A 25,790-nucleotide genomic window follows, 5' to 3' on the forward strand; every position below is an offset into this window, starting at 1 on the left:
AGGCTTTGAGTGAGACTAACAAAGAACAAAACTGTGCCGTTGTGCAGCCTTCTAGTCAGTGGAATATCATGGCACATTCTGTCTATTGCTAACCTTATTTCCTCTTCGCCAAAATTGAGCTGACTTGGACGTCCACACACCTTTGGCGCTTCCTCCAATTTTCTCTTACTAGAGTTTCAAGTATTTAACTCATTTAATTGAATCAGAAAATGCAGGAAAATTACTTGAATGTTCTAATCTCATTTAATGTTATTATATTGGGGGGAGACCCTCTGAGGGCAGAAAGGGCAGGTGAGACACAGCAGTCGGGGCATGGCAGCATCCTGTGGAAATTCCTATAAAATAGCTCAGGGTCGCTCTGATGCAGACCTGGTAGGGCTCTGAGAGCTACACAGTAAGGGACAGTGGAGATATTCTGCCACTGCTTTAGTTGTAGTCTGGAGCCCAAGTTGTACCCTTAACTGGCCTTGGAATGAAGGGGACAGTTGAACAGTTTGGGAACTTTTCTCAGTAAAAAACTTGGTGGAGTGTGCTAGGGAAAGCAGATTTGAAAGTGAGGAACAAGCCTGTGTTAAGGTTTATTATGTGTCAAATAGTGTGCCAGACAACCAGAGGTGTGAGGTACATGAAATAGAACCCTCATCGTCAAGCGACAGCTCCGGAGGACCTGCATCCTGGAGCCTGTAGAACCTATTACAGGAGCCTCAAAAGAGCGCTGTGTGGGCCTCCCTGGTGGCGCAAGTGGTTGAGAGTCCGCCTGCCGATGCAGGGGATACGGGTTCGTGCCCCGGTCTGGGAGGATCCCATATGCCGCGGAGCGGCTGGGCCCGTGAGCCATGGCCGCTGAGCCTGCGCGTCCGGAGCCTGTGCTCCGCAACGGGGGAGGCTACAACAGTGAGAGGCCCGCATACCGCAAAAAAAAAAAAAAAAAAAAAAAAAGAGCGCTGTGGATTTGTTAAATCAGTTTAGAGTAAATCGATTTTGTCATCCATTAACCATTGTTTGATGGAAATTGGGGAAGAAAATCTATTAAGAACGTGATAAGGAAGGAGTGGTCAGACGAGGAGGAGGACGGCCAGGAGAAGACGGTGTCCAGAACACCGAGGGAAGAGATAATTTCCAGAAGGAAGAGGGTGGGTCAGACACATCCCTTGCTACATAGAATCTAAGTGAGATAAGCTCCCAAAGCTGAATAGCAGAGGTGTGAAGGTGATGGGTGACCTTTGGGAGATCTGTGGAGTGGGTGTGGTGTGGGGGAAGCCTGCTTGCAGAAGGTTGATGAGAGAAGTTAGAGAGTAGAGGCAGCGGCTTATAAGATTCTCTTGAAAGAGAAGGGGGGTTTGTGTGAGAGGTAAAGGAGGTGACATATGAATTAGGTGCTGTCAGTGCCATCAATTTGTGGTTATGGTCTTGGACAAGTCATTTAGTCACTTTGGGCCTTGTCTGTAAAACAAGGACTAATACTAGTAGCTGCTACTTCAGAGAATCAAATGAGTTAAGAGCATTATAGTAAGTAAATTTCTATTGGATCAATATCTTAAGAGAGAGACAGTGAAAATGCAATAGTAATTTAGAGGAAGGAGCAGTTCCTTCGGATTATGGGCTAGATATGTTTCTCTTTATTTTCAATCATGGGAAAAACAAAGTTTACTATGTTAACTATTTCTAAGTGCACAGTTCAGCAGCATTAGGTATATTCACATTGTTGTAAAACCAATCTCCAGAACTTTTTCAACTTGCAAAACTGAAACTCCTTTCCCATTAAATAGTAACTCCTCATTTTCCAGTTTCCCCCAGGTTCTGACAACCACCATTTTATTTTTCTGCTCATAAGGGTTTGACTACTCCAGTTACCCGACATGAGTGGAATCATACAGCATTTGTCTTTTTGTGTCTGGCTTATTTCTCTTAACATACGGTGTCCTCAAGTTTCATCCATGTTGTAGCATGAACATTATGCAGCTCTCAGAAGGAAAGGAAAATCCTTTTGAGGGCAGAATAATATTCCATTGTATGGGTATGCCAGATTTCATTTATCCATTCATCTGATGATGAAGAACGCTGCTGTGAACATGGGTGTCCAGGTATATTTTTTTAAAACAAGTGATGGTCACTCTTCATTTCTGCTCTTTGTATGTGTCATGGCTAGTCCAAGGCCACGTGCAAGAATGGATCATTCAGGGGAGATGGAGTGATTGTCACTCCATCCAGAAGACCACTGATGGAAGGAAGCAGGGCTCAGAGACAGAAAGGCATTTTTCCTTTAGAACTTAAGTACAATTCCAAAGAGTGTTGTATTTTCCAGCAGAGAAGGAAAGGGCCCATGTTCAATTCCTTTTTTAAGCTTTAGTTGCTTGAGAACCTCAGGTGTGTATCACATTGTTTGGGGATGTTAAAACATATTCCTTTACTGTACAAGTTATCTTGTTATGAAGAACAGTGATAATAAGGTACCTTCTAGATAGGTGAACCTTCTAGACAGGCGAAGAGGACAAGTGAGTAGTCCTGCTGTGAGTTAACTGCAAAGCTTATGTTCCTCCCCCTGCTGGGATTGGGATTCCCAACCTCCACAGTTGCCTGGTCACTTCCAGGTGGTCTCGAGCCTCTATCCTATGTAAATCTTACTCCATTTCCCCCTAAGAAATGACATAAGAAGAGCAAACAATTGATGCCGTGTTTGTGGTTGTCTTTACTGAAGTTTTAAAAAAATGGGGCTGTTTTAAATCTGTAGGAAAAGAAATCTTAGGTTATCCTGAAAATCTCCAGAGAAGGGAGCCCTTTACCTGATCAAAATGGGGCTCCTATTCAAGAGTGGATGTTTCAGGAGGTGCTCCAGACCTGAACATAGCTCATCTTGCAGGGAGCCGATGATCCCAAAGAGTATGGAATGTCAAAGTTTACTCTTCAACTTTGTCAGGGTTTTATGACAAATAATCTTAGGTTGCTCCTAAGTAGCTAGATGTTGAATAAGCTAGTGCGGGACTGTGAACAAAGTAGATTGCAACTGGCCTTTAGGGGTAAAAAGGAAGAAAAAGAGAAAGTAGAAACATTTAAACTTTGTCTGTGGCCTGTTTAGTGGCTATGCTGGATGTTCCTTCCACCTGACTAAGTGCTGGCTGTGTGACCTGCACCTCCCACCAGCCCCCATTTAAACGTGTGGAACAGCCCCCTGCTCTCTTGCTTCCACCCTGGTTTCTGAGGGTCTCCTACCTCACCTGCAGATCCCTGTCCCTGACTGTCTTCGGCCCTGTGCCGTATCCCAATTTCTCTGAAGTTTTACCTGGTCCCCACTTCCTTCAGATGTAGCAATCAATGTGTAAAGAAGGACAGTCTGCTGCACTAGGTAAAGGATGTCGTGCGTTTCTGCTCCAGCTGCGCCAGAGCCCAGCCTCTTCAGAGCCTTTGTTGCACTCTTGGAGGAAATGGGGCTCTCCGCTCCTTGAGAACTGGCAACTGCTCTTAAGAGAGCTTGCTTGACCACTGGACAGAGAAGCGTAGACTGCATGTCATTGCTTAGGCTTCTCCTTTGAAACCGGGCAGGAGTCTGCTGATCTGTTGCCCAGCCTTTTGTAATTCTCATATCGAAAGGTTACATGCTATTTGGACATGCACTGTGATCGAGGTCTGGTTGAAGGTATGCTCAACCTGATCTTCCAGTTCTGATTTGATATCATCCCATGCAAGCAGCTAACTTTTTTTTTCTGCTTTTTTATTTTTTAAAATTAATTTTTATTGGAGTATAGTTGCATTACAATGTTACAGCAAAGTGAATCAGCTATATGTATAATCCCCTCTTTTTTGGATTTCCTTCCCATTTAGGTCACCACAGAGCACTGAGTAGAGTTCCCTGTGCTACACAGTAGGTTCTCATTAATTATCTATTTTGTACATAGTAGTGCATATATGTCAATCCCAATCTCCCAATTCATCCCACCCTCCCCTGCCCCCATTGGTATCCATACATTAGTTCTCTATGTCTTTGTCTCTATTTCTGCTTTGCAAATAAGTTCATGCGATACTATATGATATTAGTGTTTTGGTAAGGTTTGAAATGTTGCTCTTCAACTTAAATAGAAGTGACTTTTTCACAGTGATAACAGTGAGAAACAACTGGTCCTGGGGATAAAGCCTAGACTCAGAATCAATAGACCAGGCTTCTTTTCCTTGCTCAATGCCTGTGCTCTCTGAGTAAACAAAGCAACACTTTATCTCAATGTAAATATTTTTTTGGTAGATGGAGTTTTAAAAAGGTGGTGCCTGCTTTTACTTAGGTAGAGGATTTTAATTTTTATTTCTGGAATTTTATGAAAGAATTAGAGAAAAGAGTGAGAAAACAGAGGAAGAAAGTATCAGTTGTTATGGGCAAAGGGTTGGCAGGTGCCCAGGGTAATGGGGAGAGAGAGGGGGCAGAAATCCAAGCAAAACAAGGAAGCAAGGCTTTGCTCTCTCCTCCAGCGAATGCATGTTGGCTTTACCTGACTGATGGTGCTGATGATGAGAAAATAAATCCTGAGACGCCGTCTGCTACAAGAAGCCAGGTCTCGGCATTCTCACTTCATAATGGACTAAGATTGTGTCTGTTCCGATAGGCATTTCCTGGACGTCTTCCTCCTATTTCCTCAGTCCTCCTCCTGCTTTCTGGGACCCAGTCCACCCTAATTACAAGATTTTTCTCCTGAAATAAAACTACTCCTCCTTGCCCCACTTGTACTGTGCTTTAACTGTTTAACTGATTATGTTCTTTGGCTCTTGGTCACTAGATCACTATATGAAGCAAATTTATGCTAAGGGGTTAATAGCTATTTTATCAAGAAGATTTGATACCCAAGACACTAAGGCATGGTAGGGATTTTGGTATTCTGACAAGCAGCCCAGGAGGAGAGAGTTTTGGAGTAGTTGGGCCTCTTGGTACTCCTGAAATACTGTAGGTGTATGCTTAGTGATCCAGATGTGTGGCTCTGCACATAATGAAATACATACAATGTAGTGCAAATATATATATATATATATATATATATATATATATATATATATATTTTTTTTTGCGGTATGCGGGCCTCTCACTGCTGTGGCCTCTCCCGTTGTGGAGCACAGGCTCCAGACGCGCAGGCTCAGCGGCCATGGCTCATGGGCCCAGCCGCTCCGCGGCACGTGGGATCTTCCCGGACCGGGGCACAAACCCACGTCCCCTGCATCGGCAGGCGGACTCTCAACCACTGCGCCACCAGGGACGCCTCAAATATTTTTTTGAAATGCAGTTTTCTGTTATTCAGTGTTAGAGACTTTAATGAAATATTAGCACTGGAAAAAACCAACATTGGTCTCATTCTAAAGATCTTTTTCATGAATCAATACATGTATGATTTGTCTCTTTCTTGGGGTAAGAGACGGTGAAAACAAAACAAAAAAATCCCCTGAAGCTGTGCTTCTCACTAGCAAGAAAAGCTTTATTAGCCCAGTGACTTGCAAGAGTGAGTGAGATTGGCTGTGTGTTTGTGTTCTCAGGTCAGTAGTTTATTTAGCTGGTGTTCATTTGGGGCTAAATACCTAAAGCGTTTTTACCTTAGGTGCCTGATTTTTTTGTTTTGTTTTTTGAGCTGTGGTTGAGACCATTTATTGAAATATGCTAGGAATAAATCTAGCTTTTATAAGAAGAAAGGATAAATAAAAGGGTGATTAGAATTGTTAGAAAATGATAGTTCCTTCTTGACTTTTTCCAGAGAAGAATCAAGACAAGACTTCATTCTCTTTCATCAAGTACTTTATGTCTCTTCACAGCTGGTCAGGTCCTTTTTATGTGGCATTTAGGCCTTGAGTTTGTGTGGGTTAGCAAATGGACAATATCAGCAAATGTTAAGCCACCATATTGGTGTCAAGCCTACCAAATTGGCAAATTACATGAACACACCAAATGCATAGACAAGTTTGCGTGAGCCAAGTCTTCCAAATGAGAACCACAGCTGCTGGTTTTATCCTTAAGAATAGAAATGCCCCTCCTGATCTTCTAATCTGTTATTGCCCCAGGTTGGGAATTGTCAGCTGTAAGATTTATAGATTTAGGGCTCGGGGATAACAAGTTGCCGCTGAACTTTTCAGCTCCAAGAGCTTCTTGTTACCTAACCAGATAAACATATAGAGACATATTTATGCTTCTCTGTGTAATTCTTGAGTCATTACCACCAGCAGTGGTGGGCTTAAAATTTTTATGTTGGAAATTGATAGAAAGTAATCATTGGTAAGCCATACTAACGTTCAGAAGATGTTCCCTTCAGCTAGTAAATGCTGTTCGTATTGGTAATTGGAGTACAAAACACAGGCTTGCACTCATTTTGCAGTCTGAGCTTAATTGAACCTAAGTGGTACCCCCAGGATAATGGAAAAAATTAGCCCCTCCTCTGCTCTTACATAGCACCAATCCTTTTTGTATCTGTACAGTTTTCTTCTTTCTCTTCTCCACCCAAACTTCCCCTTTAAAATGCTGATGTTTGAAAGCTGCTTTTACGCTTTGGCGGATTGTTGCTCTCTAATTGAAATTGAATATCTATGCTTCATTATTCAGTACTGAACTTGATAGGGGCAACATTTTCTGGTAAATCAATAAAACCTTCGTACCTCACTGTAAATAATCCAGTGGCAGGTAGAAGGGACTTCTGACCTATTTGGTCCTCTGCTTTTGATCAAAGACATGGGTAAACCACTGGGTCTTTGGATCTTCTATGATTCCATAGTGTCAAGAGAACATTTCCATGGATATTTTATTTATACAGAGAAACAAAACCTAAATCAAGTCACCATTTATAAAACCCACAGACTCCTGGGCTGTCATTTTGGTTGCAGACTCTGAGCTGCTTTCTAGTTGTGTTTTGTGTGGTGGGTGAATGGGTGTTTGATGGGATTACATTTTAAAGGCAAGACGGATTTAAGGATATAATTTAGTGACGTTTTGCTGAGTACTCCCCGCTGTACATGTCTCTTCATATATTTTACTATTTTAACAATATTCAGTTATCTCTTGGCCTACTTGAGGCAGGCCCAACAATTTTGTGACTGTTTCAAACATACGTAGTGGCTCAGTGTATGTGTCTGCTTATCACATTAGCCATTCTTGGTTAACTTTAGTCCTATTTTTTGGCTGTATGTGTGACAAGTGTATATTTAACAAGTGAGCTGACTAAATGCCATTAAATGAGTTGTCTTTAGTTTGGCTTATGCCCTGTCCAGTTTTAAGTTTTCATGTTGATATCTAACATTTAACGACTGCTTTTAAATCTCTGCCTTTTAATTTTGCATACCAAATATGGCAGAGTTATTCAGGTGGCCAAGTAGACTTTTTCTGACCTTGAATGTGGTTTACTGGTCTTACGATTTTTAAAGTCAGTATTTGCTGTTTTAGGATCGCATAAGTCCCTGTGAGATTTTCTGAAGATCGTTTTTAAAGTCTGACATGCAGCTGCCTGACATCTACATTTTTAACTAAGAGGCACCTTTCTTGCGTTTGTATTTAAGTGGCCCTGGAATGCAATACAGGGATAGTTTGCTGTGGGTTAATCTTTGGATGCTTCCTGACAGGCACCAGCATCTGTGGTTTATATTGCATTGTTCTTTAGGTCTAGCAATAATCTGATGATAGGGGAATGTTTACTAAGGTTGCTTTTCTTCCATTTGCACGGTTTTAAAGCTGAGGTAAAACATAACACAAGTGTGATTCAAAAAAATCTGTCATTCAAAAAGTAATACATGGCACCAGTAAGGTTGAAGTAACCACAGGAACTCATGTTTTGTGGTGGAATGTTCATCAAGATGGATTCCTTTTGTTTAGCAACATATTGTGACCATGTACTTTGATATGGATGCCAGATTTTTGTTAATACAGGCTTAAGGGGAAAGGGTATTTTTGTATATACATATACATTCAGGCTAAGGCCTTATTGTTAGTGTTTTTCCACAGCGCAACCAAAAAGTCAAAGGAGATACTTTCGTTTTAATGTAACATTAATGAAGTCTGGATAAGAGTCCTTTGTTGAAAGTGGAGTGGACCACAATTCATTTATATGCAGTCAAAGAGCTTTTGGCCCTACAATGCAGGGCATCTAATCTTATTAGAAAGCCCTTTAAAATCAATAAAAAATAAAACAACCTTAAAAGTGTGGTAGCATTGAGTTCATTCTTTAAAAAAAAATCTTTTTTCAAGTATATTACTCTTTAAATGTACCACAATGATTTTTATTTAAAAAATACTTTTATCCTATGTATATATTCACCACTATCAAAAATGTGTCATTCTTTGTCCTACAAATTCCTATCCTTAGCCATTTCAGAGCCTAATCCTTGAGGAGGCCATTTTGCTGGAAAGCAGTTAAAGAAACAGTCTGGTAGCCTGGTCTGGTTCTTGCTGAAAGAGTTCATAATGCATTTCTTCACCCAATGTGAGTTTTAGTTCCAGATTTTTGAATGAAATAAAACTAAGGTCAGAGGGTCATATATTAAAAAAAAAAATCTTGCAGATAAAGCACTCATTCACATCCACTCATTAATCTCAAATGTAGGAGCTAGGAGACCATTGTACTGTTACCACACTGATACTGAGCTGATAGCAAATTCGATGAAACGTGCTGGCAGTTGTGAAGGGCTGCTGATAACAGTGGTGCAAACTCAACAAAGAAATTTAGAAAATACGTCCTGCAGAGTTTCCTATCATTTGGCCTTGTTCTATTGGCTTTTCCTTGGCGAGATGGAGGCCGTGTACTTACCTCCCCAGCTAGAGGGATTTTAAGGTGCTTAAAAGTATTAAGCCAGTACTTGTGATACTGCTTCTCCCCAACAAGACAGACAAATGGAAGCAATGCAGTTGTATATTGAGTAGGAAAACCCACCAAAACTCAGGCAATTCACATAAACCTGGAAACAATTCGCAGTTTTTGTAACCAAAATAAAAGTGGGCTCTATAACTATTAAAAAGCTCTTTTCTTCTTTCTGCTCAAGGTGTAGTAAATAAATGGGCACATTTTCTTAGAAAATGGGGTAACCTCAAATATTCTTCAGGATTGATAAACATTTGACCCTGGAACAACATGGGTTTGAACTGCATGGGTCCACTTATGCATGGATTTTTTTTTCAATAAGTACCTACTATAGTATTAATATTACATGATCTGCAGTTGGTTGAATCCATGGATAGGGAACCTTGGATACCCAGGGATGACTGTAAAGTTATACACAAAATTTCAACTGCATCGTTCAAGGGTCAAGTGTATTTTGATTATTAACCACTTCTATGTAAAATTAAATGAGATCTTTTATATAATTAGGTAGCATCTTAAAACATGATGGGTCATGTTTCTGCCCTGCCAAATTTATGAGAGGGAAGTCAGCCTAACCATAGGGCGAATTCTGCTAATTAAAGTCATGCCCAGGTGGATTAACACGATATAGATATTTGGTTTTAATAGAGCTTAGAAAGGATACTGAGTCCTGAAATGTTCTGTTTGGAAATCTTTGCTCTATAAAAATATGCCTTTAACACGGCTGGTTGACTCAAGGAGAATGATACACTTGGTGTGATGTCTATTTGAGAAGAAACAGCACTGGTGTGCCTGAGTATTACTATTTATAATGTATTAAGATCACTTTCTTGGGTATGGCATTTCTGAGGACTGGTCTTCTCTGCTGCGTTTCAGGCGTGAATCATGGTGATGCAGTGAAAGACAGTGATTTACTGCTTTGGGGGGCACGCGTGTGTATGATTAAGGGATATAAGTGCAGGACTCCAAGGTTTACTTTCTTCCTGTTGCAGCAGGGATAGCTGAGGAGAGTAAGGGGATAATTTATAACACCGCAGGCCTTTCGTCAAGACACCTCTTGTCAAAACAGGAAGATAAAACTCAGGAGATTTCAACTAGGAGAGTACAACTTTTGATACTCTCTGGACATACCTCTTTATTGCAAGCAGCAGAGTCTTGAATTTGTCTTTTACTTTTTCAAGGAGACTTCCATTAAAAAGGTTAGTGTGTTAATCCAGTTAAATCACTTGGTTAAATTTTATATGTCTTTCCTTCATGCTTTTTGTTTCTTGACATTCTGATGTGGTTGGGACATCAAAGAAACTAAGTGGCCTAATTATAGAACTCAGGTTCTTTTTGTAAGGTCAAGGTATTAGCCAGTGTTAGGAGTGTAATGACAAATTCAACATTTTGGTGGGAGTTTAGCTATGGTTTTTTCGGATATTTCATTTTCATTTATATGCACTTAATTCCAGTTTTGAGGTGATCAAATGCGGGGTGGAAGGATAGAGTTCCTTTCCCAACTGTGTGTGTCTAGGGCAAAAGGTTTGAACTGGCCTTGGAGAGGACTTTATCCAGCGAGTTTTTAGTTGCCAGGAAATATAGGAGGAGTTGAACAGGGCATTTGGTAATGTTCATATAGTCTGTTTTATCACCAGTGGTCCTAGATACAGGCTCTGCTTATTTCCATGTTTTTTAAACATGCCTGATACAGCATTTAGAACAAAACTCATTCTAAAACTAAGGTAGGTATATCATCACTTTGGAATTGCTTAACATTCAGAGGTTTCAGGCACTATTTAATGTGGTGGCATCTTCTGATTTACTATTGTAGGTGACATTAGATTCATGAAAATTGAATACTACAAGTGATTTTTTATGTTAAAAATACTAACTTTACCTTTCACTTTGGAATGTCTTAGGGGTTGGCAGTAGACTTCTTATGTTAGAGATCGTTAAGATAGAATGGGAACAGTTCCAAGTTCTTCCTTTTCTCATCTGCCTTGGGTGACTAAAACATTCCCATAAATAGCTGGTACCCTTTTGAACTGACCTTCAGGTTCATGTGATGTAAATAATGATGGCCTTGACATTTCTTGGTATGTGCACAGCTTGGGAGGCACTGTCTCCAGATAACTGAAAGCAGGTGGACAGGGCTAGACAGCCATGAGCTCTCTCTACTCCCCGTAATTCAGAGGAGCCTTTTGCCATAACCCTGCTTCTGGATTTTGTGCAGGAAGAATGTCATAGGCAAAGTAATCTACAAGCTCGGGTCTTCTAGGCATTTCAATAGCCAGAACTTCCTGTATCGGACCCATGTTAGTCTGGCCTCAAGTGTTTTCTAGGGCAAATAACAGGTAGGTGAGCTGTTTTTCTTTCTTTCTTTCCCTGTAAAATTATGGACCCCAGGATCACTACTGAGGTGATATTGTATAGTAGCTAAATGCTTGGGCTCTGGAGCCGGAGTTCTCAGGTTCAAATCCTGGTTCTATCATTTACTGGAAATGTGACCTCAGACAAATTACTTAACCTCTCTCTTAAAGCCTTCATTTTCTAAGCTGTAAAATGGGGATAACAGTAACATAGAATTAAACGGGATATATCCAGTTGTGATTAGCACTTTAGTAAAGATGTCTTAAGTGTTACTCATTAATAAGCTTTCAGGTATCCTGTGCCTATAGAGACTAACCTAAAAAGTTGATAAGACCTACAGCATAAGAAAATCTATTTGGAGGTTCACACTCCTGTAGTATATTTGGCAGCATGAAAATCGTATATTAAAAAATGAGAACATAACGTTGACTCTGTAAAACCAGTTTAACAAATGTTATTTTGCTACTGGTTTTAAAGTAAAATTACCAGTTTTATGCAGTGTGTGTATTAGGAATAGGCATATTAGAATACTTTCTTTATGGTATTGTCAAGCAATATTAGTAGCCTTAATTTATAGATCCATTGTGCTATAGTTTTAGTTGCAAACTACCCTCTTCAGGGACTATTATAGCACCATAGGAGCTGGAATTACTGCACTCTGTTTTGGGTACATTTTTCACTAAGAAGTATGGGCACCATGAGATGGTACTTACCCATCTGTCTGTCAAAGCATTTGTATGTATATTACCTGAGCACTTAGGCAAACCACTGAGAAGAGGGGATTTAAAACGGAGAAGAAAGAAGAAAAATTGAGAAAAAATAACGATGGAAATAACAGAAGCCTCTTTGCAAAGAATACCTAAGCTGCTCTTAAAAGCAGATTTAATAGCCAATAGCAAAACCATTCACTATTGTCTTTAAGAAACAAAGCCCAATCCACAAAGTTGAAACTGAAGTACAAATCTGGAAATTTTCCAGGGAAATCAAGCAAGGCAGGCTTCTAGATCTCAAATTCAAGGAGAAAAAAAAAATCCAATTTACAAAGTAACTTCTTACATTGACTGTGAGCTGTCCATGTTTGATGGGTAGATCCTGAAACATTAACTGATTAAATTCATCAATGCTATGTGATCATAATTAGGGCCTCTCTGTTTTAGGAGATTCTAAATTTGTGTATTGACACATGGGATGCTCACTGAATGAGGAGTAGAGAGAAGAGTGGAGCATTTTGGCTTCAGCTTGATCTTTCTAAAGAGAACCAGTAAAAGGGTGTTGAGTTCAGTGCAAATAGGATGTAACTGACTGCCTAAGCTTTATAGCAGCCGTCCCCAAACTTTTTGACACCAGGGACTGGTTTCGTGGAAGACCGTTTTTCCGCGGACTGGGGTGAGAGGGATGGTTTGGGGATGATTCAGGCACATCACATTTATTGTGCACTTTATTTCTATTATTATTACATTGTAATATATAATGAAATAATTATACAACTCACCATAATGCAGAATCAGTGGGAGCCCTGAGCTTGTTTTCACTTGCCACTCAACTGATAGGGTTTTGATGTGAGTCTGCAAGCAATTGACTTATTATGGTCTCTGTGCAGTCAAACCTCTCTGCTAAGGATAATCTGTATTTGCAGCCGCTCCCCAGTGCTAGCATCACCGCCTCAGCTCCACCTCAGATCATCAGGCATCAGATTCTCATGAGGAGCACGCAACCTAGATCCCTCCCATGGGCAGTTCACAGTAGGGTTCACGCTCCTATGAGAATCTAATGCCGCTGCTGATCTGACAGGAGGCGGAGCTCAGGTGGTCATGAGAGCGATGGGGAGCGGCTATAAATACAGATGAAGCTCTGCTCGCTTGCCTGCCGCTCACCTCCTGCTGTGCAGCTCGATTCCTAACAGGCCACGGACTGGTACTGGTCCATGGCCTGGGGGTTGGGAGTCCCCTGCTTTCTATCACTTAATAAGCTGTCCTATTCCTTAGAAAAACCCTATCTGCCTAATTCTCCCTTTCCAGTTACACCGGATACAGAAATACTCTGTACTGGGGGAGAAGGGAGGGTTTCAGTGTAGTGGGCACCACTGGGGCTCCCTGCTGGCCCTTCTCCTTTGTGGCTGTGAGCGCTCACACTTTCGAATTCCCCTTGGGGGATAAGATGAAGTGTTCCTCCCTGACCCCCTATTAAATCGCCTTAATATTTTCTCCATGTGGCCCCTACTCCTAAGAACATGTTTTCATAGAACTCTTTCACTCATATGGTAAGAGTGGGGTCTGGCCTCCCATGATTCTTTGCATCTGTGCACACTTGAAAACCTGTGGGCTAAAGACTGCAAGGATTTCAGTGGTGATGGGGGTGCTGAAGATCAACTTCATTTTATGGATGTAGAAGGTGAGGCCCAGAGAGATGAAGACATTTACCCAAGATCATTCAGCCTGTAGGAGTCAGGACAATGCTTTAAAGCAGTGCAATTTCAGCTTTTCCGCTAAGGCATACCGGGAGGGAGGTTTATAATAGGGTGCTGGGCTCTGCCATGGTTAATGGATTGAAGTGGTCTGACAGGGCTGAAAGAAAAAGGGTATAAAGATAGAACAAGGGAACAGGGTTTGTCTGTGGTTATATTAAAGGAATACCCTTTGGTCAGGAAGCATGAATAATTCTTTCTGATGTAAGAGAAAAGGAAGAGATTAAAAGCATGACGAACATTGGATATTTTTAGTAGTAGTTTACCTTCCATTGAAACCATGGAACAGGGAATATTTACTCATCATCAGGTAACTTAGGGTAATGGAGTCTGGACAACTTCTGGTTCTACCTTCTTGCCTCCTTGGGTCCTTGCTACGTTTTGTTCTGCTAAAAGAAAGCAACTGAGACACTTTCCAGATCTCATAACTCAGATCTCAGGTGAAACCTCTGGCTCCCGTCCCAGGGTGGTGAGGTCACACGGTCTGATGTTAGCTGGGTTTATGTCACCCTGTTAACCAAAATGCAAGGTGTGTTGCCATGATTGTGTTTCAGCCATTTATCAGGTGAGTAGAAGTGGCTCTTTGGTCAGTTGGTATACTTTCTCATATCCATGGGCATATGTGTATCTTTTCTTTTTTGATGGTTAATGTTGATTGCATGTGGAAAACAGGACTTTCAGTTGTAACTGGTATTACGGCTTTAGCCTTCTGTGCTCACTCATATTTTCAAATTCACACTCGTCCTGTAGGTCTAGAGGTCTGGTGTTTTGGTTTCCAGGACTCTCTCTTCATCATTGAGGAATCTTGTCTTATGGGAAGACTTTGAATATTTCTTGTCCAGTTCAACTAAGGGCAGGTAGCCATTGCTGATGCCTTATACAGTCAGAACAGTAAGTATATATTAAGTGTATATATCTGAGAATCATGCTCATGATAACTAATGGTTATTGAGTGCTTAAGCCCTATGGAGTTAGTGCTATTAACACATTTTGTAGACGAGGAAATGAGGAACAGAAGTGAACAGAGAAGAGACACGTACAGTCTCAACAAACTTATGGTGGAGGTAGAAAATTAATACTTCATTCATCCAGTCAGATGCCTACCAGCCTACTATTTTCTTAATCTAAAGTATGAAAATTTATGTACCTCTCACACTTGTCCAAAGGAACTTGTAATCCGATGGAGGAATGTTTATGTAAACTGGACTCAAAAATATGTGAGTGGAAAGGAGGATTTCAAGGGAAGCATGGCGACAACCATTTGGATGACCTTCCAGTTGAACTCTTCCCGGAATCATGTTGGAAACCTAGGGAGATGTGACTGTTAAAAGTGGAAGCAGAAACTCGAGAGAACTGATGTCACCAAAATCTTGTGCCTTGTTGAGTATGTGAAGCGACAGCAGTAACTCCATGGGGAATCAGGTTGGCAGCCGCAAGAGTTAGATGGCTTGGGCTACTAGGAAGGGACATCACTGGTGTCTCAGCAGCTAAGTTAGCACTTTGGCATTAGCACCTTTGACACTGGTTCTCCTTGGCAGATAGCACTGGGTGCGATTGAGCAGGCGAGTGGCAGATTCTGTGGGATGGATGTGTTCAGGAGCTTAGCGGTCCTCTCCTGGGGAGTCTGCGACAATTGCTCACGATGGGAGAGGGTGCCTGGGGTGGGAGGGACGAGTGTTGGCAATTACCTAGAAAGGAAATCCCTGGTAACAGTTCCGCACTTCTGTTTGGGGTGTGCTTTGGAGACACAAATTCCATAAAGTGCCTTTTAGCAGGTGTTTGTTCTAGCACACCACTGTGCCGCAGTTCCATTTGGAAAATGGTGATAGCAATGGAATTTACCTCATTGGGTTTGTTTAAGGCTTAAATAAGTTAATATAAGGCTAAGAGTTGTGGCTGTAAGCCATTGTCTAAGTGTTATTAGCTCTGATGATGGTGATGAAGAAATAACAGCAATCAATCCCTTAAATTAAACAGTAGGAGACACAAACCACTCTGCTAGAATCCAGGAAAGGTTTTCTTCCCTCAAGGAGACTTATATCTTGTTAGGAGAGATAAGGTATACACAGTTGTAAAAGTAATTAACTCAGTATCCAATTCCCATCTATCCATACCTGTCCAGACCAGGATTACCTTTTACCAGCATACATCCTCATTCTCTAGCAAAGCCAGACAACTTATGTCCCCCAGATTAAGTTCTCTGAAGTCTTGGTACATTTGCATAAGCCATTTACATCAGTCTACAATTCCTTCTTGTATCTGCCTGTTGAAATACTCTCTGCAAAGTATTTATTTCCTGCCCCAGCCCCTCAGTTCAGCCTGCATTGCATTGCTCTTGTGTCTTATACATGCCTATTTGAAAGTTGTTTTACCTGTGTGCTCTTCCACTAGAAGGTGAACTCCCTAGGGGAAATTTTATGTAAATTTCCATATTTCAGATTCTGTGTAGTTCAGCTTAATGAATGAATGAATGATTTTTCTAACTCCACTGTAAGGTCTTTGAGATTATAGGTATCAATTTTTCTGAGCCTCAGTTTCCTCATCTATAAAATGGGTTACATACAAGCACGAAGAACAGTGGTTAGCGTTACAGTAAACTCTCACTAAGTTGTTGGTTATTGTTATGAGCATAACTTTCAGAAATGTTTTCAACACAGACTTTTTTTTTTTTTTTTTTTTTTTTGCGGTACTCGGGCCTCTCACTGTTGTGGCCTCTGCGGTTGCGGAGCACAGGCTCTGGATGCGCAGGCTCAGCGGCCATGGCTCACGGGCCTAGCCGCTCCGTGGCACGTGGGATCTTCCCAGACCGGGGCATGAACCCGTGTCCCCTGCGTCGGCAGGTGGACTCTCAACCACTGCGCCACCAGGGAAACCCAACACAGAGTTTTTTTATTAAGGTAACTACAGTGGCTACTTTCTATTTTATTCTTCTTAAACTGCTAGTCTTCCTTATTTATAAAAGTACTTCCTCCACTACTTTTAGGCATATTTACCTGGGGCCATTTACCTCCCACTGAAAAGCAAATTAAGCTAATCTCTATGGCTTGAAATCATTCTAGATCAGGGGGAATATGTTAGTCACCTTTGCTAAGTGCTTTTTGGCCAAAGGTGTAAAAGCCTGATTCTACTTGGTGTGTGTGGGGGGTGGGGGTGGGGGGAATTGAATTTTCTGTCTTAAAATTTGTGATTTGGAATTTGCATTTTGAAAGGCAATAGTATCTGAAATTTAATAAGCTCCTTGCAGCGACCTAAGCATAAACTATTGGGCCTTTTGGTTGAAAGAACTCCAGCAAGGTATAGATTTCTGTGACATGGTGTTTCATTCTGTTACATTCAGTTTAATTTTTAGAAAAACAGTGCAAATCTTTCTCCCACCGTATTGGTGGCGTGTTTTTTTTTTTTTTTTTTTTTTTTTGCGGTATGCGGGCCGCTCACTGTTGTGTCCTCTCCCATTGCGGAGCACAGGCTCCGGACGCGCAGGCTCCGGACGCGCAGGCTCAGCGGCCATGGCTCAGCTGCCATGGCTCACAGGCCCAGCTGCTCCGTGGCATGTGGGATCTTCCCGGACCGGGGCACGAACCCGTGTGCCCTGAATCGGCAGGCGGACTCTCAACCACTGCGCCACCAGGGAAGCCCTGGTGGCGTGTTTTGATAGATGTTTAAGGCCATTCATTTTCAAAAAGCACAGACCATTTTAAAGAACGGTACTTAAGGCTGTCAGCCTGCCTCAGTTTCTTCGTCAATGAGTATAACCCTGGCCACCTGCATACCTCCCTGGGGTGTTTGGATGAATGGCTCTGAGCTTGTAAAGTACTTTGAATTTCTTGGATGAAAGGATCTCCCTAAGTACAGGTCTTATGAAGGTATTATATGTGGGCTTTGTAAACTGCCACACAGCCTGTTTTGCAAGAACACTAAAATGCACTTCTGGATTTAGAGTTGTAAAAAGATGTACGTTCAAAAGCCTCAGGCTGCATCTTGTGAGGTTCCTGAGGCACGTGTCACTGCTTGCTTACCTCTAGCATAGATTCTCTCTGCACTGCAGGTAGCTACAAGCATGCATATGTAGAGCAACCATTGGATTTACAATGGCTTGCATTTGGCTCCTGCTGTATTGAGGAGAAAGCTGCGGATGTTAAGAGAGACATGGGCTATGTGGACCCAGCACTTTGCCTCCTGGGAACCCCCCGGGGGGTTAGGTGCTTTGAAGAGGTGAAGTTGAGGGGAGGGGGTTTGCCTCAGGAACTGACACTGAGATTATGAAGAGCTGGGTTTGAGTTCTGTCTGGCTTTTCCAGTTACCGGTCTAGTGTCCTTAGGTAGTTGGTTAATGGCGCTGGGCCTCAGTTTCCTTTACTGATTGTGGGGACTCAGGGCTAGAATGCGAAGGCAGGGTCCACATTGTTTTTTTTTTGTTTTGTTTTGTTTTTTTGGCGGCTTGAGAGATCTTAGTTCCCCGACCAGGGGTTGAACCTGGGCCCTTGGCAGTAAAAGCGCAAGTCCTAACCACTGGACCACCAGGGAATTCCTCACATTCTATATATCTAAACATTTACAAGTTTACACATCAAGCTAAAACTGTCAAAATAAGTTCAGAAGTCCTCCTGCTCTGACAAATACACCTTCGTAACAATCTTGAAGGCCAGGTTTGAATTTTGAGTTTCCAAATTCTTCAGAGTCCCACACCTGACCAGGTAGCATGAGGCGAACTGTGGACCTAGCATGCATGCCTGTGGACACCTGAGTCCACACGTCCGTGCTGGAGCCACACCCCATCCTGTGGGCCCAGGGTTGCATATTGAAGATTGCCTTTGAGAGAATATCTGGGGAAAAATCTGCACAGGTCCAATAAGTGTGCTTGGGTTTGAAAGGGAGCGTCAGGGGCCTAGTACCTGGAATATGAACCCGAAGGGTATTTGGGGCTCCAGGTGGTCATGCCAGGGTAGGGGCCCCTCTTGCCTGGGACTGAAGATGTTACTGCATACAGGATTGGAGAATGTTCATTGCCAAATACATGTGATTGGGCATCTATAAAGTGTTAATATTACATAAATGAAAAGACCCGTTTTCTAGCAGAAAGGTTTCAGCCTTCCGTTCAGCCCTGCTCATATCCATGTTCAGGAGTGATGAGACTGAGAGCCACTTTTTACTAGATAAGATGATGCATTATATTCCCTCTGTCTCCAGGACCTAGTACAGTACTCTGCTTTTACTTAGCATTTAATTCATTCGTTTGACAACAAAAATTAAGTAAATATGGGCAACTCTTCTTTCCTAAGCATTATCCTGTGGCATGTGGGTATTAGCAGTGAGCAGACACAACTTACTGTTTTCGTGGAACTGATATTTTAACAGGAGGAATCAGAAAAAGGATAAATATGTAAAACGTAGTTTCTTTGAAGATGGCTTATTCTTCATTCGTTTCCAGATTATATATATTATGAATATTTATATGTGCATATATACAGTTAAATACATATGTATAAATTTATTTATGTATAAATATGTATGAATATCTATATAAAGTATAGTGGGCCCATGACAAGGACATTCTGCTTCCACCACAGACCCAGGTATGAAAAGAGTGATCACAAATCAGGAGTGTGGCATCACTAGTTAGTGTGAAGCACTGTTAACTGCCGGGAATACTCATATCCTTTGGAACTGATATTCTGGAATTTTTTTGTTTCATCAAGTGTTCATTCTTCACTCTCTGTAAGACATTGTCCTGGGCTCTATGAGAGGTTAAACATATTAGGTGAGACCAGTCCTTAAGAATTCATAATTTATAGGAGGTAATGTGTAGAAATTTTCTAGTAGTTCTTGGCATATAGCACTTGAATGTTAACAATTTTTACGTAGCTGCCTGGGGTTCCGTCAGCAGAGTGAACTCCTCTGCTTTTACACTGTGTCCTTTAGAGAAATCGTGCCCGAACCAAGTCACACAGTGGGTGTGTACTGAAAGAATTCTTTTAAGCGCCCTGGAATGCTGTCCTTGGGATTCAGCTGACTTTACTCAATGGGGACTCATACATCAAGAGGGCAGTCATATCATTATCTCAGCTACTGTGAAGCCACTGAAAAGCACTTGCTGAATCTGGGGGTAAATTTATTGTGAGATTTAACAAAGGAAAAGTCACCTTCTTCTTTCTGTTTCTTCCCTTCAACTTGAATTGCATTTTAAAAGTCCTTCTCTTAGGATAAATGTATGTTCCTTAATCTATTAATTGGCCTATCCTATCTGCTTTGGGGTATGTAAATACCTTCATGAAGCAAATGAGATGCTTTGGCTGTTTATACTCCTTCGGGGTGGCAGTCATGCTCTAGTTCTTGGTTTTGATAATTAAAAATAAAATAATATAGCTAGAAAGGAAAGTATAACAAGTTGTGGTGAGCTACAGTTTTGACAATCAGGAACTTCTCTCCCTGTTGATAAAAGGGTCAGCCAACCTTGACTGTATTTTTTTCCACAGTGTATTTATGATAATCAACTACCCACTATGGTTTAATCCCTATAAGTATGATTCTTCTGTTATATTTACTTATCTCTATGCAAATGTAAGTTAAGTTTTTTTAAAAAATTTATTTATTTTTGGCTGCGTTGGGTCTTCATTGCTGCGCGCGGGCTTTGTCTAGTTGCGGCAAGCGGGGGCTACTCTTCATTTTGCGGTGCGTGGGCTTCTCATTGTGGTGGATTCTCGTTGCAGAGTATGGGCTCTAGGCGTGCGGGCTTCAGTAGTTGCAGCACGCAGGCTCAGTAGTTGTGGCTCGCGGGCTCTAGAGTGCAGGCTCAGTAATTGTGGCACATGGGCTTAGTTGCTACGCGGCATGTGGGATCTTCCCGGACCAGGGCTCTAACCCGTGTCCCCTGCATTGGCAGGAGGATTCTTAATCACTGCGCCACCAGGGAAGCCCCAGGAATATATATTTTATATGAAAGTTCCCCAGAGATTCTTCTGATGCACAGCAAGAATTGAGAATGACCCATTTGCTCCCAGTGATTCTAAAATGGGGAGAGTAGTAAGAGTCCTTGAATTTAAGAAACAAGGGACATTTTCCTGAGAAAACTGTATGTACGTTCATGTACCCCTGTATTTAACAAATGTTAAGAGTCCCTGACCCAGAAGTCACTTCTAGGACTCTGTTTTTGTGAATTTCTACTATTCACCTCTGTAATGCCAAACATAATGGGGTTACAGTGTCCACTGATGTGTCTGGTAGGAAATTGCAGTGAGAGCCAGAGACACAGGAATTTGTTGAAACTAGAAAATAGTGGTAGGAGATTTTTAAACTTTAGTTTTGCTTTGGCCTTATTTACTGAGATCTGACCTTTCCGACAGGTTTCATGACTTCTTTGGAATGCAGAGTTGGGGATACTGATATTTGCCGCCAGGCAATATTTATTTAGTGATGTGAGAACCTAGGGCATTAGTTGACTGCAAGTGTGATTATTAACAGGACCCGGGAAAATGCTACCAGGAATAATGGCACCTTTGTTATCACAGTGATTTTTTTTTTTTTTTTTTTGTGCCAATGGCACTGAAGGAAAAGTGACATTTGTTATCAAATGAGGCAGGGAATTTACAAATGATAACAAGTTAGAGAGGCTGCATTCTTTCTAGTATCTGTCTTGTAGTCACAAATATCTTTCTCCCCTGGGAAGATAACAACACTTGACCAGGGCCATAAATTCACTCTGTCTTCTATCACCAGGGCCTTCGGAAGTCTGAATGGCCTTGACCTCCTCTTGTTCTTCTTTTATTGAAAAGATACTTATTACGTGGGGATCGTTTTAGGAGGGCAGAGGAGAAACAGTAAATACATCAGCAAGAATTCCCAAGAAAAGATGGCTGTGGCCTGCGGGAGGGCAGAAATGTATAGTTTTTGTTGTGGTGGTGATAGTGGTGACGGTTAGACCCCCGATCCTCCGCCAGCACACACGCACAGCATCTTACACAAGAGCTTTGTGCACAGAAGTAGATGTGAATTGGATGGGTTAAGAGTCGGCATTAAGCAGAAACAAAACCCAGCTTTAACAGATTTCTGCCTTTCCTGTTGATTACACGTACCTTGATTGCTGCTCACTATTCAGGCAGGGGTACAGCTATCGCTGGCTTCAGTTTTTATTACTGGGTACGATTGGGGGTTGGCAGTGACGGAAACGAATGGTTAAGAAGAATTTAACTTTGTTTTATTTGAAAGTGCTTAAACGATGTCTTAGGGCACCCTCTGAACTGTACAGTAATTTGCAGAATGGGTATTGCCATGTATATTCTGGGCTTAGCTTTTGAAATGCCAGAGTTGGATACACAAATTACAACTTCACAGTCCAGAGTGGAGAGTGTTATTTCTGCAGGGCATTAGAAGTCTGTCGATTGGTCCAGGGGAGGGGACACTGGGTACACTTGGCTCTGGTCAAGCTTCCTGTTACACTGCAGTTGACCTGAAGCTAGCAGCTGGTATGACATCATCTTTGGTGTTTCTGGCACATTTTTCTTTTCTCAGTAGATCTGCACTGAACTGTTTTTCCTTTTCAAAATGCAAAACAGAAAATGCTGGCTCACTTTGCATACCCTGTAGGTATGTCTGCCTGTTTCTGATGAGTGAGGTATTGTCCTCTTGTTTATTTCCTTGCAAGGAAGTGTCTGGACACAATATACATTGCAATCATCTTTATTACAGAGCAGTCAGAAAAGGCTTAGGGCAAGTCAGGAAAGCCCCCTGAACAACTTCTGAGCCCCTGAACCAGGCCTAACCAGATAGATACCAGCAGTTCATATTACCGTATTTCTAGCCATTTCTCTCTGATGAGAGCCCTCACAGAATCTTAAAGCATTTTATTGAATTGTACGTTAGATGTGAGCAAAAGTCTCCAGGTGGTGGTCTTGCTCTCTGAGTACGTCAGTCCTGCCAGGATGGTGGTGCCGTGCCGGATCACTTTGCTTAGTGCATAAATGAAGTTGCCCAGCTCAGGTCACCCTGGGGTATTGGGGGCTCCCAGACCCTTTGATCTTTTCTATTTCCTGGCTCCTCAGGATCTTGTACCATACTTGGCTATCAACCATTTCTGCTGAGAAGGCTATTGCTAATGCCAGTTCCAGTCACTCCAGTAGCTTCTGGATTCCGACAGCGGGATTGAATACTTTTCTGGAGCCTTCTCCAGGTGCCTCTCGTACCTCACATTGGCTCTTGAGCAGCTAAAATTTGGGGGAGTTTTCCTGCTCTTTCCCTCTACTTCAGTCCTCCTTCCAGGGGTTTTGCACACTTAGAGGTAAGCCAGTTGGACTTAGATGCCCCCAGATAATCATAAGCATGGAAACCTTCATTTTGCTTGGATTTTGTAATTCCTGTTGCCCTTTCTAGTTCTGACCCATCAGCTGCTTTTTCTCAGAGATCAAAAGCAGTATGATTTCTCCTTACCATGTTTATTTCTGATATAATATACTGTATTTTGTCCTTAAACCACCTGCTCCAAAAGGAGTTAATAGCCTGTTTGTGGCCTACAGATACATTCAGAAAAAAGAAAAGCAGAGGAAGAGGACAAGGTTGTGGGTGGGGAATAGAGAAAAGAAGTGTCCCCTATGAGTGAGGGGTGGAAATAGTCTAGCTTCGGGGTTTTGATTAAAATGTTGGTAGAAGAGTACCTGCTGGACTGTAGGTTCTGTTTCATCAGCTGTTGGAACCCTGCCCGGGCTGGAGTGGGCAGGAGGCAGACCTGTTTCTAATTCCCTTGCAGAAGTGGAGTTCAGTGTTGATGGTAGAACACTGCCTCATGATTGGCTTTGATGATGATCATTTTCGAAGAGTGGTTTACAGACTTTCTGAAGCAAAGGAAACTTGATGTGTCGTAAAACTTTAAATCAGTTTTCAATCAGTGCTCCTTTGCCAAGGAAGCATTTATGATGATAAGAATATATTTTCCATGTTTGATTTCATCTATCCCCAGAGACTTCAGCTCATCAATCACTGACTCCTAAACCTTTGCTTCCAGCCTCTGGGCTCCTGAAACCCACATTCCTGTTTGCACAGAACTGCAGCAAGTCTCCATCTAGTTATCTAGGGGGTACATCACATTGAACACAAACATGTTCAAGAATAATTCATTATCCTCTTCTACACATTTCTTTTTTTTCTCGTATTCTGTGTTTAGGATGTGTCTGTGTTAGAAGCTGGGTGGGACTCCTTCATCATAGTCAATCCGGTCACTAAGTCTTTTCTGTTTTATCTGCTGAACGTCCCTGGACTCTGTCCTCCCCTCTCTATTTCCATGACGACTGTTTTAGTTCAGTCTTTTGTCATTTCTTGCTGGACAGCAACAGTAGATGCTACCTGTCTCCGGAGTTCATGTTTTGAGGAAACTTGTGATCACTTCTTTTCCCTTAATCCTCTGGGGTGTGTAAGACCCTTCCCCAAATGGTCTAAGTCTTCTTCCCATCCTAGCCCACCTCATCCTGTGTTTAAAGTGCCCTGAGTTCTAGTGTTACTGAGCAATAATGCTCTTTCATGTTCTGTCTGTGCATGGACCCATCCTTCTCTTGGTTCATCTCCTCTTTTCACTTCCTCTTGAAGACTGTCCTACCTACTCAAAAGCCCAGCCAAAGGTCTTCTCTGTGAAGCCTGTCAATATCCCTTTATCTGTGGCCCCTTTGTTATAGCAAATATCATATTAAATTGTAATTGTTTATGTCTGCCCACTGAACTGGGTATTTCTTGAGAGCAGTGACTACCTCATGTATGGCACCCAATAGATAGTCAATAAATATATTGAATGAATGTTAAGATGTGGATGGAGGCTATGAGTGTTACTTCATTTTTTTAATGTGGGTCATAATAAAAATGCATATTTTATGTTTCATTGTACTCAAGCTATTACTTTCTGGCATATTTTCCTTTTGCCTTTAAAATAACTACATTGCTACTGTTGGAGATGAGAGTGTGATTTGGAATTAGAAAATTCAGCAACACTGACATAATACACACTTAAAATATTAAAATATGCCATAACCAACTCCTCCTTCACTTGACACATGTGACAGAATATCTCAACCCTGACCTATGTTTTCATTAAGTCAAACTTTATTTCCTCTAGGTGAGAAAGTCTCCTGAATGTCTCAAGTGTCTGAGTCATTCACATTTCAGGAACTGAGGTTTTTTTCAATCATTGCATGTCTAAACTTACCTAAGGGTAGGAGGAGGCTGGATAAACTGGATCAGATCAAGAATATAGAATCGGGCCTCCCTGGTGGCGCAAGTGGTTGAGAGTCTGCCTGCCGATGCAGGGGATACGGGTTCGTGCCCCGGTCTGGGAGGATCCCATATGCCGCGGAGCGGCTGGGCCCGTGAGCCATGGCCGCTGGGCCTGCGCGTCCGGAGCCTGTGCTCCGCAACGGGGGAGGCCACAACAGTGAGAGGCCCGCATACCGCAAAAAAAAAAAAAAAAAAAAAAAAAAGAATATAGAATCTCAGTCTTGAGGTAGTTATGGAGCACTGACTCCTTAAATGAATATTGCTGTTAAGAACAAATTGCAAGATGATTAGCAGAAAACTAAGGTGAAAGGGACCATATTGACAATATACAGCTTTTTTTTAGTGACTTATAACCAGCTAATGAAGGAGTAGTCTCTTCTTTGGTGTGACCTTGCAGTTCTAGAGTATGGCTCAAATGGTTCCTTCATGTTCCATACCAATATTGACAGTATTACAGTGGGCATAGACTATGTCTGACTTGTGATTTACAAATGACTAATTCCAGACACTTAACTCTCTTCTGATTTTTTTTTAATGCACAATAGACTTAATTAGATATAATCTAAAAATTTTCAAGTTTTGTAATAACACATATAAATGAAACTAGCTTAAGAGTTAACATATTGAGTTTTCATTTCAAATATTTGGAAATTTTCTTGTTAACAATTTCTAGTTTAATTGCATTATGATCTGAGAATATGCACTGTATGACTGCAATCTTTTAACATAAGTCAAGTTTTTTTAAAGGCCCAAGTTAAGGTTTATCTTGTTTAATGTTTCATTTACTCTTGAGAAGAATGTATTTTGCTGGTGTTGCATGGGGTATTCTATATATGTCAACTGGATCCAATTGCTACGTTACTCAGTTCTTTGCTGTCCTTGCTGATTTTCTGTCAACTAGTTTTAACTATTAATGAGAGGGGTGTG

The 25,790-nt window shown here is 41.6% G+C and overlaps 1 non-coding gene across 1 annotated transcript; it reads right to left on the reverse strand.

Moving 5' to 3' along the window:
* Positions 1-18,068: 18,068 nt before the first annotated feature.
* Positions 18,069-18,140, reverse strand: TRNAK-UUU (transfer RNA lysine (anticodon UUU)). The gene has a single exon. It is a non-coding gene; the product is annotated as a tRNA-Lys (tRNA).
* Positions 18,141-25,790: the final 7,650 nt, after the last annotated feature.

Source organism: Mesoplodon densirostris, chromosome 10, assembly GCF_025265405.1.
Source record: "Mesoplodon densirostris isolate mMesDen1 chromosome 10, mMesDen1 primary haplotype, whole genome shotgun sequence".
NCBI lineage: Eukaryota > Metazoa > Chordata > Mammalia > Artiodactyla > Ziphiidae > Mesoplodon > Mesoplodon densirostris.